Raw genomic sequence first — 12,005 nt, 5'->3', positions numbered from 1 at the left:
TTAACAAAAAAATAAATTAGAAAAAATAAAGCGGGTGTCCTCTAGCAATGTTTTATTGCACTAACCGCAATGAAACAATGTTGTAGGCAAAGGGTATTTTTTTATTTGTTACGAAAAATATTTAGTATTCCGGGGGCTGAGTTATTTTATATTTTTTTATAACTAACGAAAAATCGATAAAATTCCATTTTTTTTAGTTTTCCATATTTTCAATTTTTAGCATTATATTCGTTTACTATAAATTAAAAATTGATAAACTAAATTGGACAAGTACAAGAAAAATAAAAAAAAACAAAAAACTCACAATATTAAAAAAAATAAAAACTCAAAATATTCCCTTATAATAAAAATTAGAAAACTCTATTTCGAACAAATAATTAAAAAATACATTTTCACTTAAAATTTTTAAATTCAAAATTAAATTTAAATATTTTAGTTTAAAATATTAATTCCAAAATATCAAAATATAAGTTCGAAAAAATATTAAAAAAATCATTTTTAACAAAATAAATAAATTAGAAAAATAAAGCGAAGAAGAACTGTTACATTTAAAACAACGTCCTCCACAAATGTTTTATTGCACTATTCCGTTATAATAAAAATTCGAAAATACTATTTCGAACAAATAATTAAAAAATATTTTTTCATTCAAAAATTTTATATTCAATATTAAATTTAAATATTTTAGTTTAAAATATTAATTCAAAAATATCAAAATATAAGTTCGAAAAAATATTTAAAAATTCATTCAAAAAAAAAATTAGAAAAATAAAACGAGGAAGAGTGGTTACATTTAAAACAACGTCCTCCACGAATGTTTCATTGCACTAGCCGCAATGAAACAATGATGTAGGTGACAAAGGGTATTTTTTTATTTGTTATCAAAAAATATTTAGTATTCCAGGGGCTAAGTTGTTTTATATTTTTTTATAGCTAACGAAAAATCGATAAAATTTCATTTTTTTTAGTTTTTCACATTTTCAATTTTTAGCATTATATTCGTTTACTATAAATTAAAAATTGATAAACTAAATTGGACAAGTACAAGAAAAATAAAAAAAAACATAAAACTCATAATATTCCCATATAATAAAAATTCGAAAATACTATTTCGAACAAATAATTAAAAAATACATTTTCACTCAAAAATTTTAAATTCAATATTAAATTAAAATTTTTCGTTTAAAATATTAAATCAAAAATATCAAAATATAAGTTCGCAAAAATATTTAAAAATTCATTTTTAACAAAAAAAATAAATTAGAAAAATAAAGCGAGGAAGAACGGTTACATTTAAAACAACGTCCTCCACAAATGTTTCATTGCACTAGCCGTAATGAAACAATGCTGTAGGTGACAAAGAGTATTTTTTTTATTTGTTACCAAAAAATATTTAGCATTCCGGGGGCTGAGTTTTTTTATATTTTTTTATAGCTAACGAAAAATCGATAAAATTCCATTTTTTTTAGTTTTCCACATTTTCAATTTTTAGCATTATATTCGTTTACTATAAATTAAAAATTGATAAACTAAATTGGTCAAGTACAAGAAAAATAAAAAAAACATAAAATTCACAATATTAAAAAAAAAACATAAAACTCATAATATTCCCATATAATAAAAATTCGAAAATACTATTTCGAACAAATAATTAAAAAATACATTTTCACTCAAAAATTTTAAATTCAATATTAAATTTAAATATTTTAGTTTAAAATATTAATTCAAAAATATCAAAATATAAGTTCGAAAAAATATTTAAAAATTCATTTTTAACAAAAAAAATAAATCAGAAAAATAAAGCGAGGAAGAACGGTTACATTTAAAACAACGTCCTCCACAAATGTTTCATTGCACTAGCCGCAATGAAACAATGCTCTAGGTGACAGAGGGTATTTTTTTTATTTGTTACCAAAAAATATTTAGCATTCCGGGAATTTGTGTTGTTTTATATTTTTTTTATAGCTAACGAAAAATCGATAAAATTCTATTTTTTTTAGTTTTCCACATTTTCAATTTTTAGCATTATATTCGTTTACTATAAATTAAAAATTGATAAACTAAATTGGACATGTACAAGAAAAATAAAAAAAACATAAAACTCACAATATTAAAAAAAATATAAAACTCACAATATTCCGTTATAATAAAAATTCGAAAATACTATTTCGAACAAATAATTAAAAAATATTTTTTCATTCAAAAATTTTATATTCAATATTAAATTTAAATATATTAGTTTAAAATATTAATTAAAAAATATCAAAATATAAGTTCGCAAAAATATTTAAAAACTCATTTTTAACAAAAAAAATAAATTACAAAAAATAATGCGAGGAAGAACCGTTACATTTAAAACAACGTCGTCGAGCAGTGTTTTATTGCAATAGCCGCAATGAAACAATGATGTAGGTGGCATAGGGTATTTTTTTTATTTGTTACGAAAAATATTTAGCATTCCGGGGGCTGAGTTGTTTTATATTTTTTTATAGCTAACAAAAAATCGATAAAAATCCATTTTTTTAGTTTTCCACATTTTCAATTTTTAGCATTATATTCGTTTATTATAAATTAAAAATTGATAAACTAAATTGGACAAGTACAAGAAAAATAAAAAAAAATATAAAACTCACAATATTAAAAAAAAATATAAAACTCACAATATTCCGTTATAATAAAAATTAGAAAATACTATTTCGAACAAATAATTAAAAAATATTTTTCCACTCAAAAATTTTAAATTCAATATTAAATTAAAATATTTTAGTTTAAAATATTAATTCAATAATATCAAAATATAAGTTCGAAAAATTATTTAAAAATTCATTTTTAACATAAAAATTAAATTAGAAAAATAAAGCGAGGAAGAACTGTTACATTTAAAACAACGTTCTCCAGTAATGTTTCATTGCACTAGACGCAATGAAACAATGATGTAGGTGACAAAGGGTATTTTTTTTATTTGTTACGAAAAAATATTTAGCATTCGGGGTGCTGAGTTATTTTATATTTTTTTATAGCTAACGAAAAATCGATAAAAATCCATTTTTTTTAGTTTTCCACATTTTCAATTAGGAGAATTTGATGTTATCTTAGGAATGGATTGGTTGTCAGAAAATAACGCTCAGATTGATTGTAAGAATAGGAAAGTAAGACTTCAGGCATTGGATAGCAGAAAGAAGGTGGTATTTCGAGGGAAAAAGCAAGAGAAAAAGTTCTTAAAGATAACTCAAGTGAAGAAGTTATTGCGTCAGAATTGTGAAGCGTATTTGGCCCATGTGGTAGACACCAGCAAAGAAGTTCCAGCACTAGAAGCGATTCCAGTTGTCAATGAATTTCCAGATGTCTTTCCAGACGATCTACCAGGATTACCTCCCGATAGAGAAAGGAGTTATAAGACCCAGTGTATCCCCATGGGGCGCACCAGTACTGTTTGTCAAGAAGAAGGACGGGAGTATGCGACTGTGTATCGACTATCGAGAACTAAATAAGCTCACTATTAAGAACAAGTACCTGTTGCCGAGGATCGATAATTTTTTTGACCAATTGCGAGGCGCTGTATGGTTTTCTAAAATAGATTTAAGATCCGGATATCATCAACTGAAGATCAAGCTGGAATATATTCCAAAGACCGCATTTAGAACTAGATATGGGCATTATGAGTTTCTAGTGATGGCATTTGGATTAACCAACGCACCAGCAGCTTTCATGGATCTGATGAATCGAGTATTCAAGAAATATTTGGATAAATTCGTGATCGTGTTCATAGACGACATCTTGATCTATTCTAAAACAGAACAAGAGCACGCAGAGCATTTGAGGATAGTTCTGGAGATACTGCGATAAAAGAATTTGTACGCAAAGTTTTCCAAGTGTGAATTTTGGTTGAAAGAAGTACGATTTCTTGGGCACGTGATTAGCAATAAAGGAGTGGAAGTGGATCCAGCAAAGATTGAAGCCATAATCAACTGGGAGAGACCAAAGACACCAACAGAAGTTTTTTTTTAGTTTTCCATATTTTCAATTTTTAGCATTATATTCGTTTACTATAAATTAAAAATTGATAAACTAAATTGGACAAGTACAAGAAAAATAAAAAAAAACATAAAACTCACAATATTAAAAAAACATAAAACTCAAAATATTCCGTTATAATAAAAATTCGAAAATACTGTTTCGAACAAATAATTAAAAAATATATTTTCACTCAAAAATTTTAAATTCAATATTAAATTTAAATATTTTAGTTTAAAATATTAATTCAAAAATATCAAAATATAAGTTCGCAAAATATTTAAAAATTTACTTTTAACAAAAAAAATAAATTAGAAAAAATAAAGCGGGTGTCCTCCAGCAATGTTTCATTGCCCTAACTGCAATGTTTCATTGCACTAGCTGCAATGAAATAATGTCGTAGGTGGCAGAGAGTATTTTTTTTATTTGTTACGAAAAATATTTAGCATTCCGGGGGCTGATTTGTTTTATATTTTTTTATAGCTAACGAAAAATCGATAAAATTCCATTTTTTAGTTTTACACATTTTCAATTTTTAGCATTATATTCGTTTACTATAAATTAAAAATTGATAAACTAAATTGGACAAGTACAAGAAAAATAAAAAAACATAAAACTCACAATATTAAAAAAAATTTAAACTCACAATATTCCGTTATAATAAAAATTCGAAAACACTATTTCGAACAAATAATTAAAAAATATTTTTTCACTCAAAAATTTTAAATTCAATATTAAATTTAAATATTTTAGTTTAAATATTAATTCAATAATATCAAAATATAAGTTCGAAAAATTATTTAAAAATTCATTTTTAACAAAAAAAATAAATTAGAAAAATAAAGCGAGGAAGAACCGTTACATTTAAAACAACGTCCTCGAGCAGTGTTTCATTGCACTAGCCGCAATGAAACAATGCTGTAGGTGGCAAAGAGTATTTTTTTTATTTGCTACGAAAAATATTTAGCATTCTGGGAGCTGAGTTGTTTTATATTTTTTTATAACTAACGAAAAATCGATAAAAATCCATTTTTTTAGTTTTCCACATTTTCAGTTTTTAGCATTATATTCGTTTACTATAAATTAAAAATTGATAAACTAAATTGGACAAGTACAAGAAAAATAAAAAAAACATAAAACTCAGAATATTAAAAAAAACATAAAACTCATAATATTCCCATATAATAAAAATTCGAAAATACTATTCCGAACAAATAATTAAAAAATATATTTTCACTCAAAAATTTTAAATTCAATATTAAATTTAATTATTTTAGTTTAAAATATTAATTAAAAAAAATCAAAATATAATTTCGAAAAAATATTTAAAAATTTATTTTTAACAAAAAAATAAATAAGAAAAATAATTCGAGGAAGAACCGTTACATTTAAAACAACGTCCTCCAGCAATGTTTCATTGCACTAGCCGCAATGAAAAAATGCTGTAGGTGGCAGAAGGTATTTTTTTTATTTGTTACGAAAAATATTTAGCATTACGGGGGCTGAGTTATTTTATATTTTTTATAGCTAACGAAAAATCGATAAAATTCTTTTTTTTTAGTTTTCCACATTTTCAATTTTTAGCATTATATTCGTTTACTATAAATTAAAAATTGATAAACTAAATTGGACAAGTACAAGAAAAATTAAAAAAAACATAAAACTCACAATATTAAAAAAACATAAAACTCATAATATTCCCTTATAATAAAAATTCGAAAATACTATTTCGAACAAATAATTAAAAAATACATTTTCACTAAAAAAATTTAAATTCAATATTAAATTTAAATATTTTAGTTTAAAATATTAATTCAAAAATATCAAAATATAAGTTCGCAAAAATATTTAAAAATTCATTTTTAACAAAAAAAATAAATTAGAAAAAAATAAAGCGGGTGTCCTCCAGCAATGTTTCATTACCCTAGTTGCAAAGTTTATTGCACTAACTGCAATGAAACAATGTTGTAGGTGGCAGAGGGTATTTTTTTATTTGTTACGAAAAATATTTAGCATTCCAGGGGCTCAGTTGTTTTCTATTTTTTTGTAGCTAACGAAAAATCGATAAAATTCCATTTTTTTTAGTTTTCCATATTTTCAATTTTTGGCATTATATTCGTTTACTATAAATTAAAAATTGATAAACTAAATTGGACAAGTACAAGAAAAATAAAAAAAAAACATAAAACTCACAATATTAAAAAAAATATCAAACTCAAAGTATTCCCTTAAAATAAAAATTCGAAAATACTATTTCGAACAAATAATTAAAAAATACATTTTCACTCAAAATTTTTAAATTCAAAATTAAATTTAAATATTTTAGTTTAAAATATTAATTCAAAAATATCAAAATATAAGTTCGAAAAAATATTTAAAAATTCATTTTTAACAAAAAAAATAAATTAGAAAAATAAAGCGAGGAAGAACTGTTACATTTAAAACAACGTCCTCCACAAATGTTTCATTGCACTAGCCGCAATGAAACAATGCTGCATTGCTTCTTTCAACAGAAGTTGAATTATGACTTTCAACGGATGCAGCATCCTGTGCATTATCCAAAGGCAGATTTTGAATACTTCTTGAGATGCCTTCTTCATCATTCTCATCTTCACTATCATCACAATATATCTCAATATTGTCAAATTTGAGTCCTTCATGATGTCCCTCATCTGTTAGTCCATCAATCTTTTTATCATCAAACACAACATGTACAGATTCCATGACAATGTTGGTTCTTAGATTGTAGACCCTATATGATTTTTCAGTAGAATAACCAACAAATATTTCTTCATCAGCCTTTGCATCAAACTTCCCTTTGTGATCAGGTTGATTCCTTAAGATGTAGCATTTGCAACCAAAGACATGCAGAAAGTTTAAAGTTGGTTTTCTTCTCTTGAATAATTGATAGGGAGTCATGCCTTTTGCCTGATTGATTAGAGAAATATTCTGAGTGTAACATGCACAGTTAACAGCCTCAGCCCAAAAATAAGTTGGGAGTTTTGACTCTTCAAGCATTGTCCTTGCAGCTTCAATTAGTGATCTGTTCTTCCTTTCCACCACACCATTTTGTTGTGGAGTTTTTGGAGCTGAGAACTCATGCATGATCCCATTTTCTTCACAGAACAACTTCATGGTTGAATTCTTGAACTCAGTTCCATTGTCACTCCTAATATTCCTTACTTTGAAATCAGGATGATTGTTGACTTGCTTGATATGATTGATAATGATTTCACTAGCTTCATCCTTTGATCCAAGAAAATAAACCCATGAAAACTTTGAGAAATCATCTACAATCACTAGGCAGTATCTTTTCCTTGAAATTGATAATACATTGACTGGTCCAAAAAGATCCATGTGTAGCAGTTATAATGGTTCATCAATTGCAGATTCAAGCTTCTTACTGAATGATACTTTCTTTTGCTTTCCTTTCTGACAAGCATCACACAGTCCATCCCTTGTGAATTCTACTAGAGGCATTCCTCTAACTAAGTCCTTTTTGACTAGATCATTCATTGTCTTGAAATTCAAATGGGAAAGCTTCTTGTGCCATAGCCAACTTTCAACTGAACTTGCTTTGCTGAGAAGACAAGTAATAGATTCTGCATCTGTAGAGTTGAAGTCAGCTAAATACACATTCCCTTTTCTAACTCCAGTTAGAACCACTTTATTGTCCTTCTTACTTGTGACAATACAGGCTTCAGAATTGAAGAAAACAGTATTCCCTTTGTCACATAATTGACTGATGCTCAATAAGTTGTGTTTGAGACCATCAACCAATGCAACTTCATCAATGATGACATTTCTTTTTGAAATCAAGCCATATCCCATAGTGAATCCTTTGCTGTCATCTCCAAAGGTTATGCTAGGGCCAGCTCTCTCCTTAAACTCTGTGAGCAGGGTGAAATCTCCTGTCATGTGTCTTGAACAACCACTGTCCAAGTACCATAGATTCCTTCCTTTTCCCTGCACACAACAAAATCAATCAAGTTGATTTTGGTACCCAAGTTTCCTTGGGTCCAGCCTTGTTAGTCTTTTTCCTAGACTTCATTCCTCCTGCATCTTTTGACTTAGGTAACTTTGGGTCAACCTTGGTCTCAGATGTGGTTGGTTGAAGTGTAGGGTTAGTCATAGAATCATTTAGCACATTTGATTGAATTTGATAAGGCATAGATTGTGCAAACATATTATTCCACATAGGCATATTGTATAACATTTGAGGCATACTAAATGCAGTAAAATAAGGATTATTAATATATGACATGTTTGCAAAGTGTGCATGGAGATTCTGATGAGACATAACAGGCATAGCATGCAGAGGTGACATAAACATGTTAGGCATGGAGGGATTTGAAGGCATGGGAGCATTCTTGACAGATTTGCAGTTATCAGATAGATGATTAACACTTTTACAATGCACACAGTTTTTTCTAGGAGCATACTTATCAGGTGTGTAATTGTTATGTTTATTAATCCCTACCTTCCCATTTCTTTTAGATTTTCTTTTAGTTTCCTTTTTATCCTCAACCAACTTAAGCCTATTTTTCAGCTGATCTAAAGTCATGTGTCCTATATTCACCTTACTGACATCTTTGGATGTGCTAGCTCCTTCTTTGACAAAGTTCTTGAAAGTTGAACCATCCTTCTTATTGAGATTTTTATTTTTGAAATTACTTGCCTGTTTTAATTGATGAGCCTTCAACGGATGCTCTTTTTCTTCCTTCAACGGATAACTTTCATCATCCGTTGATTCCACATCCGTTGACAATCCATCAATTAATTCTAACTCCTTTTTGTTTTTCTTCCAGGCATCCTCACAGAATGATTCAATTCCCTGAATCTTGGCAATTTGAACACTAACATCCCTAGATGTTTTCCAGGCCTTGATTACCTCTTGCTCACTTTCTAACTGTTTAGAAAGAATTTCTACTTTTGTAACAGCTTCTTCTAGTTCACTCTCAACAGTCAAGCATTTAAGTTTAATCTTTTCAAGCTCAATTACCTGATCCTCTAACACAACATTCCTATCACTTAAAAACACATTATTCTCTTTGATCCTAGTGTTTTCTTTAGCTAGTGATTTAAGGGAAACACGCAAATGATATAATTCATTGGACATATCATTTATGGCTTCATTGCATTCATTTTTAGAAAGCTGAGAGAGATCAGTAGTAATTACCTGGTTGCTTGATGAACTAGTTTCATTTTCATCAGAATTAGCCATCAGGGCTAGGTTGACATATTCCATATCATCATCTTCATTCACTCCATCTGCTGCCCAATCATCTTGAGTGAGAAAAGCTCTTTCCTTTTATTTGAGCAAATCAAAATACTTCTTTTTGTAATCAACTTGCTCAAATTTCTTCTTGTCAGAGGTTGGCTTCCTACACTCACTTGCAAAGTGTCCACTAATGCCACAGTTATAACATTTGAACTTGGATTTGTCCACCATGTTTTTGTTTGGCTTAGTAAATTTTGTATTTTTCCTGAACTTCATCTTTGCAAACCTCCTGGACAGAAAAGCCAGATATTCATCAACATCATCAGAGTCATCCTGACTGGAATTGTCTTCATCCTCAACTACTTGCTCTTTACCCTTGCTTGATTCTGATTTTCTTGTGCCAATTTTGAGACTTGGCATTGTCTTCTCCTCATTCCTGGCTTCAATCTTCTCACTGTCAGCTACAAGTGCAACTGTTCCTCTTTTTCTCTTTCCCTTTTCCAGCAGCTCATCCTGCTCCATTTCAAGTTCATAAGTCTTCAAAATTCCATATAATCTTTCAAGTGTGAAGTTCTTATAATCTTGAGAATTTCTTAGGGAGACAGTCATAGGCTTCCATTCCTTGGGTAGAGACCTCAGAAATTTTAAGTTGGAGTCCTTGACTTGGTACACTCTACCATACAGCTTCAATCCATTTAAAAGTTTCTGAAATCTGTTGAAGGTATCATTTAATGATTCTCCTTCTTCAAAGTGAAAATATTCATACTGTTGAATAAGAAGCTGCATCGTGTTCTCTCTAACCTGCTCAGTACCTTCACAGATGATTTGTACAGTATCCCAAACTTCCTTTGCAGTTTGGATATTGATGACATTGTCAAACATATCTTGATCTAAGCCATTAAACAAAATGTTCATGGCTTTCTTGTCCTTGCGGATTTCTTCCATGTCTTCAATAGTCCATTCTGCTTTTGGCTTGGGAATGGACTGTCCAACAGCAACTGTTGCAGTAGCAGTTGTGGCCACTTTGTGAGGGATGTGAGGACCATTTTCAATATAGTTGATGTAGCTTTCATCTTGAGAAAGAAGATGTAAATGCATCTTCACTTTCCAGTGATGATAATTATCTTTTTCAAGGACTGGAATCTTTATACCAATATCCTTCCTACTCATGTTGACAGCAGGAGGATTCTTCTATGCACTCATGATGTTAGCAGAATAGATCTGTAAACTCTTTGTATGTTAAGAGCTTGCTCTGATACCAATTGTTATTCCCAGTGGACTAACAATGAGATTTACAGAAGGGGGGTTGAATGTAAGTCTCAAAACTTTTTCAAGTTTTGAGTAGTTTCTAAGGCTAAGTGTTTTAGTGAGCAAATGTGTGTGAATGGCTTGAAGCTGATACATACAGATATATATTCAAACACAAATGTAAAGAACACAAAGAACTTAAAAACTTTTCTGGTGGATTTGTTGTTCCACCAGAGATGTGTTATTTCAGAAAATCTGTGATTCAAAGAATTAAATCACAGCTGCTTCCTAGTACAAACTAGATGATTTTCTCTCTGGATTTTTCTAAACAGCTCTTGAAAATTCACTACTAATTACTAGCTGCTACTTGGTTTATATATCACCAAGTTTACAAGTGAAGACAAAATTGTAAAATACAATTAAAGAGGCTCTTCACATGTTTCTTCTTCATTTCTCTATCCAATGCAATTTGGGTTTAGCTGTTGATCTTTGAATACTCCCTTGTTTGCACCAGAATAGAAATGCTGCATTTTCTTGATTCCTCCTAGAGGCTGCCACATTCCAGTTTGTCCCTGTCAACCCATGTGCCTCTGTCAGCTTATGAATTTTCACTATCAACTGCTATTGAACTAAGCATCCATTGAAGCTTTCATCCGTTGATGCCTTATCCGTTGAGGCTTTATCCGTTGAAGCTTTATCCGTTGATGCATTAGCAGTTGAAGTCTTATCCGTTGAAGCACTTATCCGTTGATGGATATTATCCGTTGAAGCTTTAGAGACATCCGTTGAAGCTTTGTTTCTTATCCGTTGAAGGTCTTCAATATCAGTTGATACTTCTTCACTTATACAAAATTACAAGGCATGAAATATTTACAATTAGCCCTCCTATTTGCATATCCACTAGTAGTCAACATGACTGATAATTTCCTACAACATCTAAGAGTTACAACTTGAATCCAGAGAATAAAATGTGCTACAATACTAAACTTATTTCTAAGTAAAGCTACTCCTTCAACGGATAGCCAAGATGGTCTTATCCGTTGAGGCTACAAACACTAGATTTCTACTTAAGTGTTTTGTTTAACTTATCATCAAACTAATACACATATTCCTAACAATCTCCCCCTATTTATGTCTACTAGAACTGTAGGCATAAATTTGGGTTTAGCTTGATGATAACAAAACACTTGACAAACATATTAACTGTAATAAAGCAGATATTCAAAAGTGCTGCAAAAATATGTATGCTGAGATGGAATTGAAGAATTACATTGTTTCCAAGGGTGCTCCTTTAGCCTGAGCAGATTAATTTCTTTTCCTTTGATCCCTTGTTTTCTTTCCTAGCCTCCTGTCATTCTCCTCTATTTGAAGTTGAAGTTATCTGTAGAACTCAGCTTCATCTTCTTCATTGATGTCCAACTTAGATTGCATATCCTTGAGAGTTTCATTACTGGCAATCTTGAGCTGATCTTCAAGTCTGAAAAATCTTCTGACTCCTTTGTTGTCTCTGAACTCCATCAAC

Source organism: Apium graveolens, chromosome 4, assembly GCF_009905375.1.
Source record: "Apium graveolens cultivar Ventura chromosome 4, ASM990537v1, whole genome shotgun sequence".
Taxonomy (NCBI): Eukaryota; Viridiplantae; Streptophyta; class Magnoliopsida; order Apiales; family Apiaceae; genus Apium; species Apium graveolens.
Note: the sequence above shows the minus strand (reverse complement) of the source record.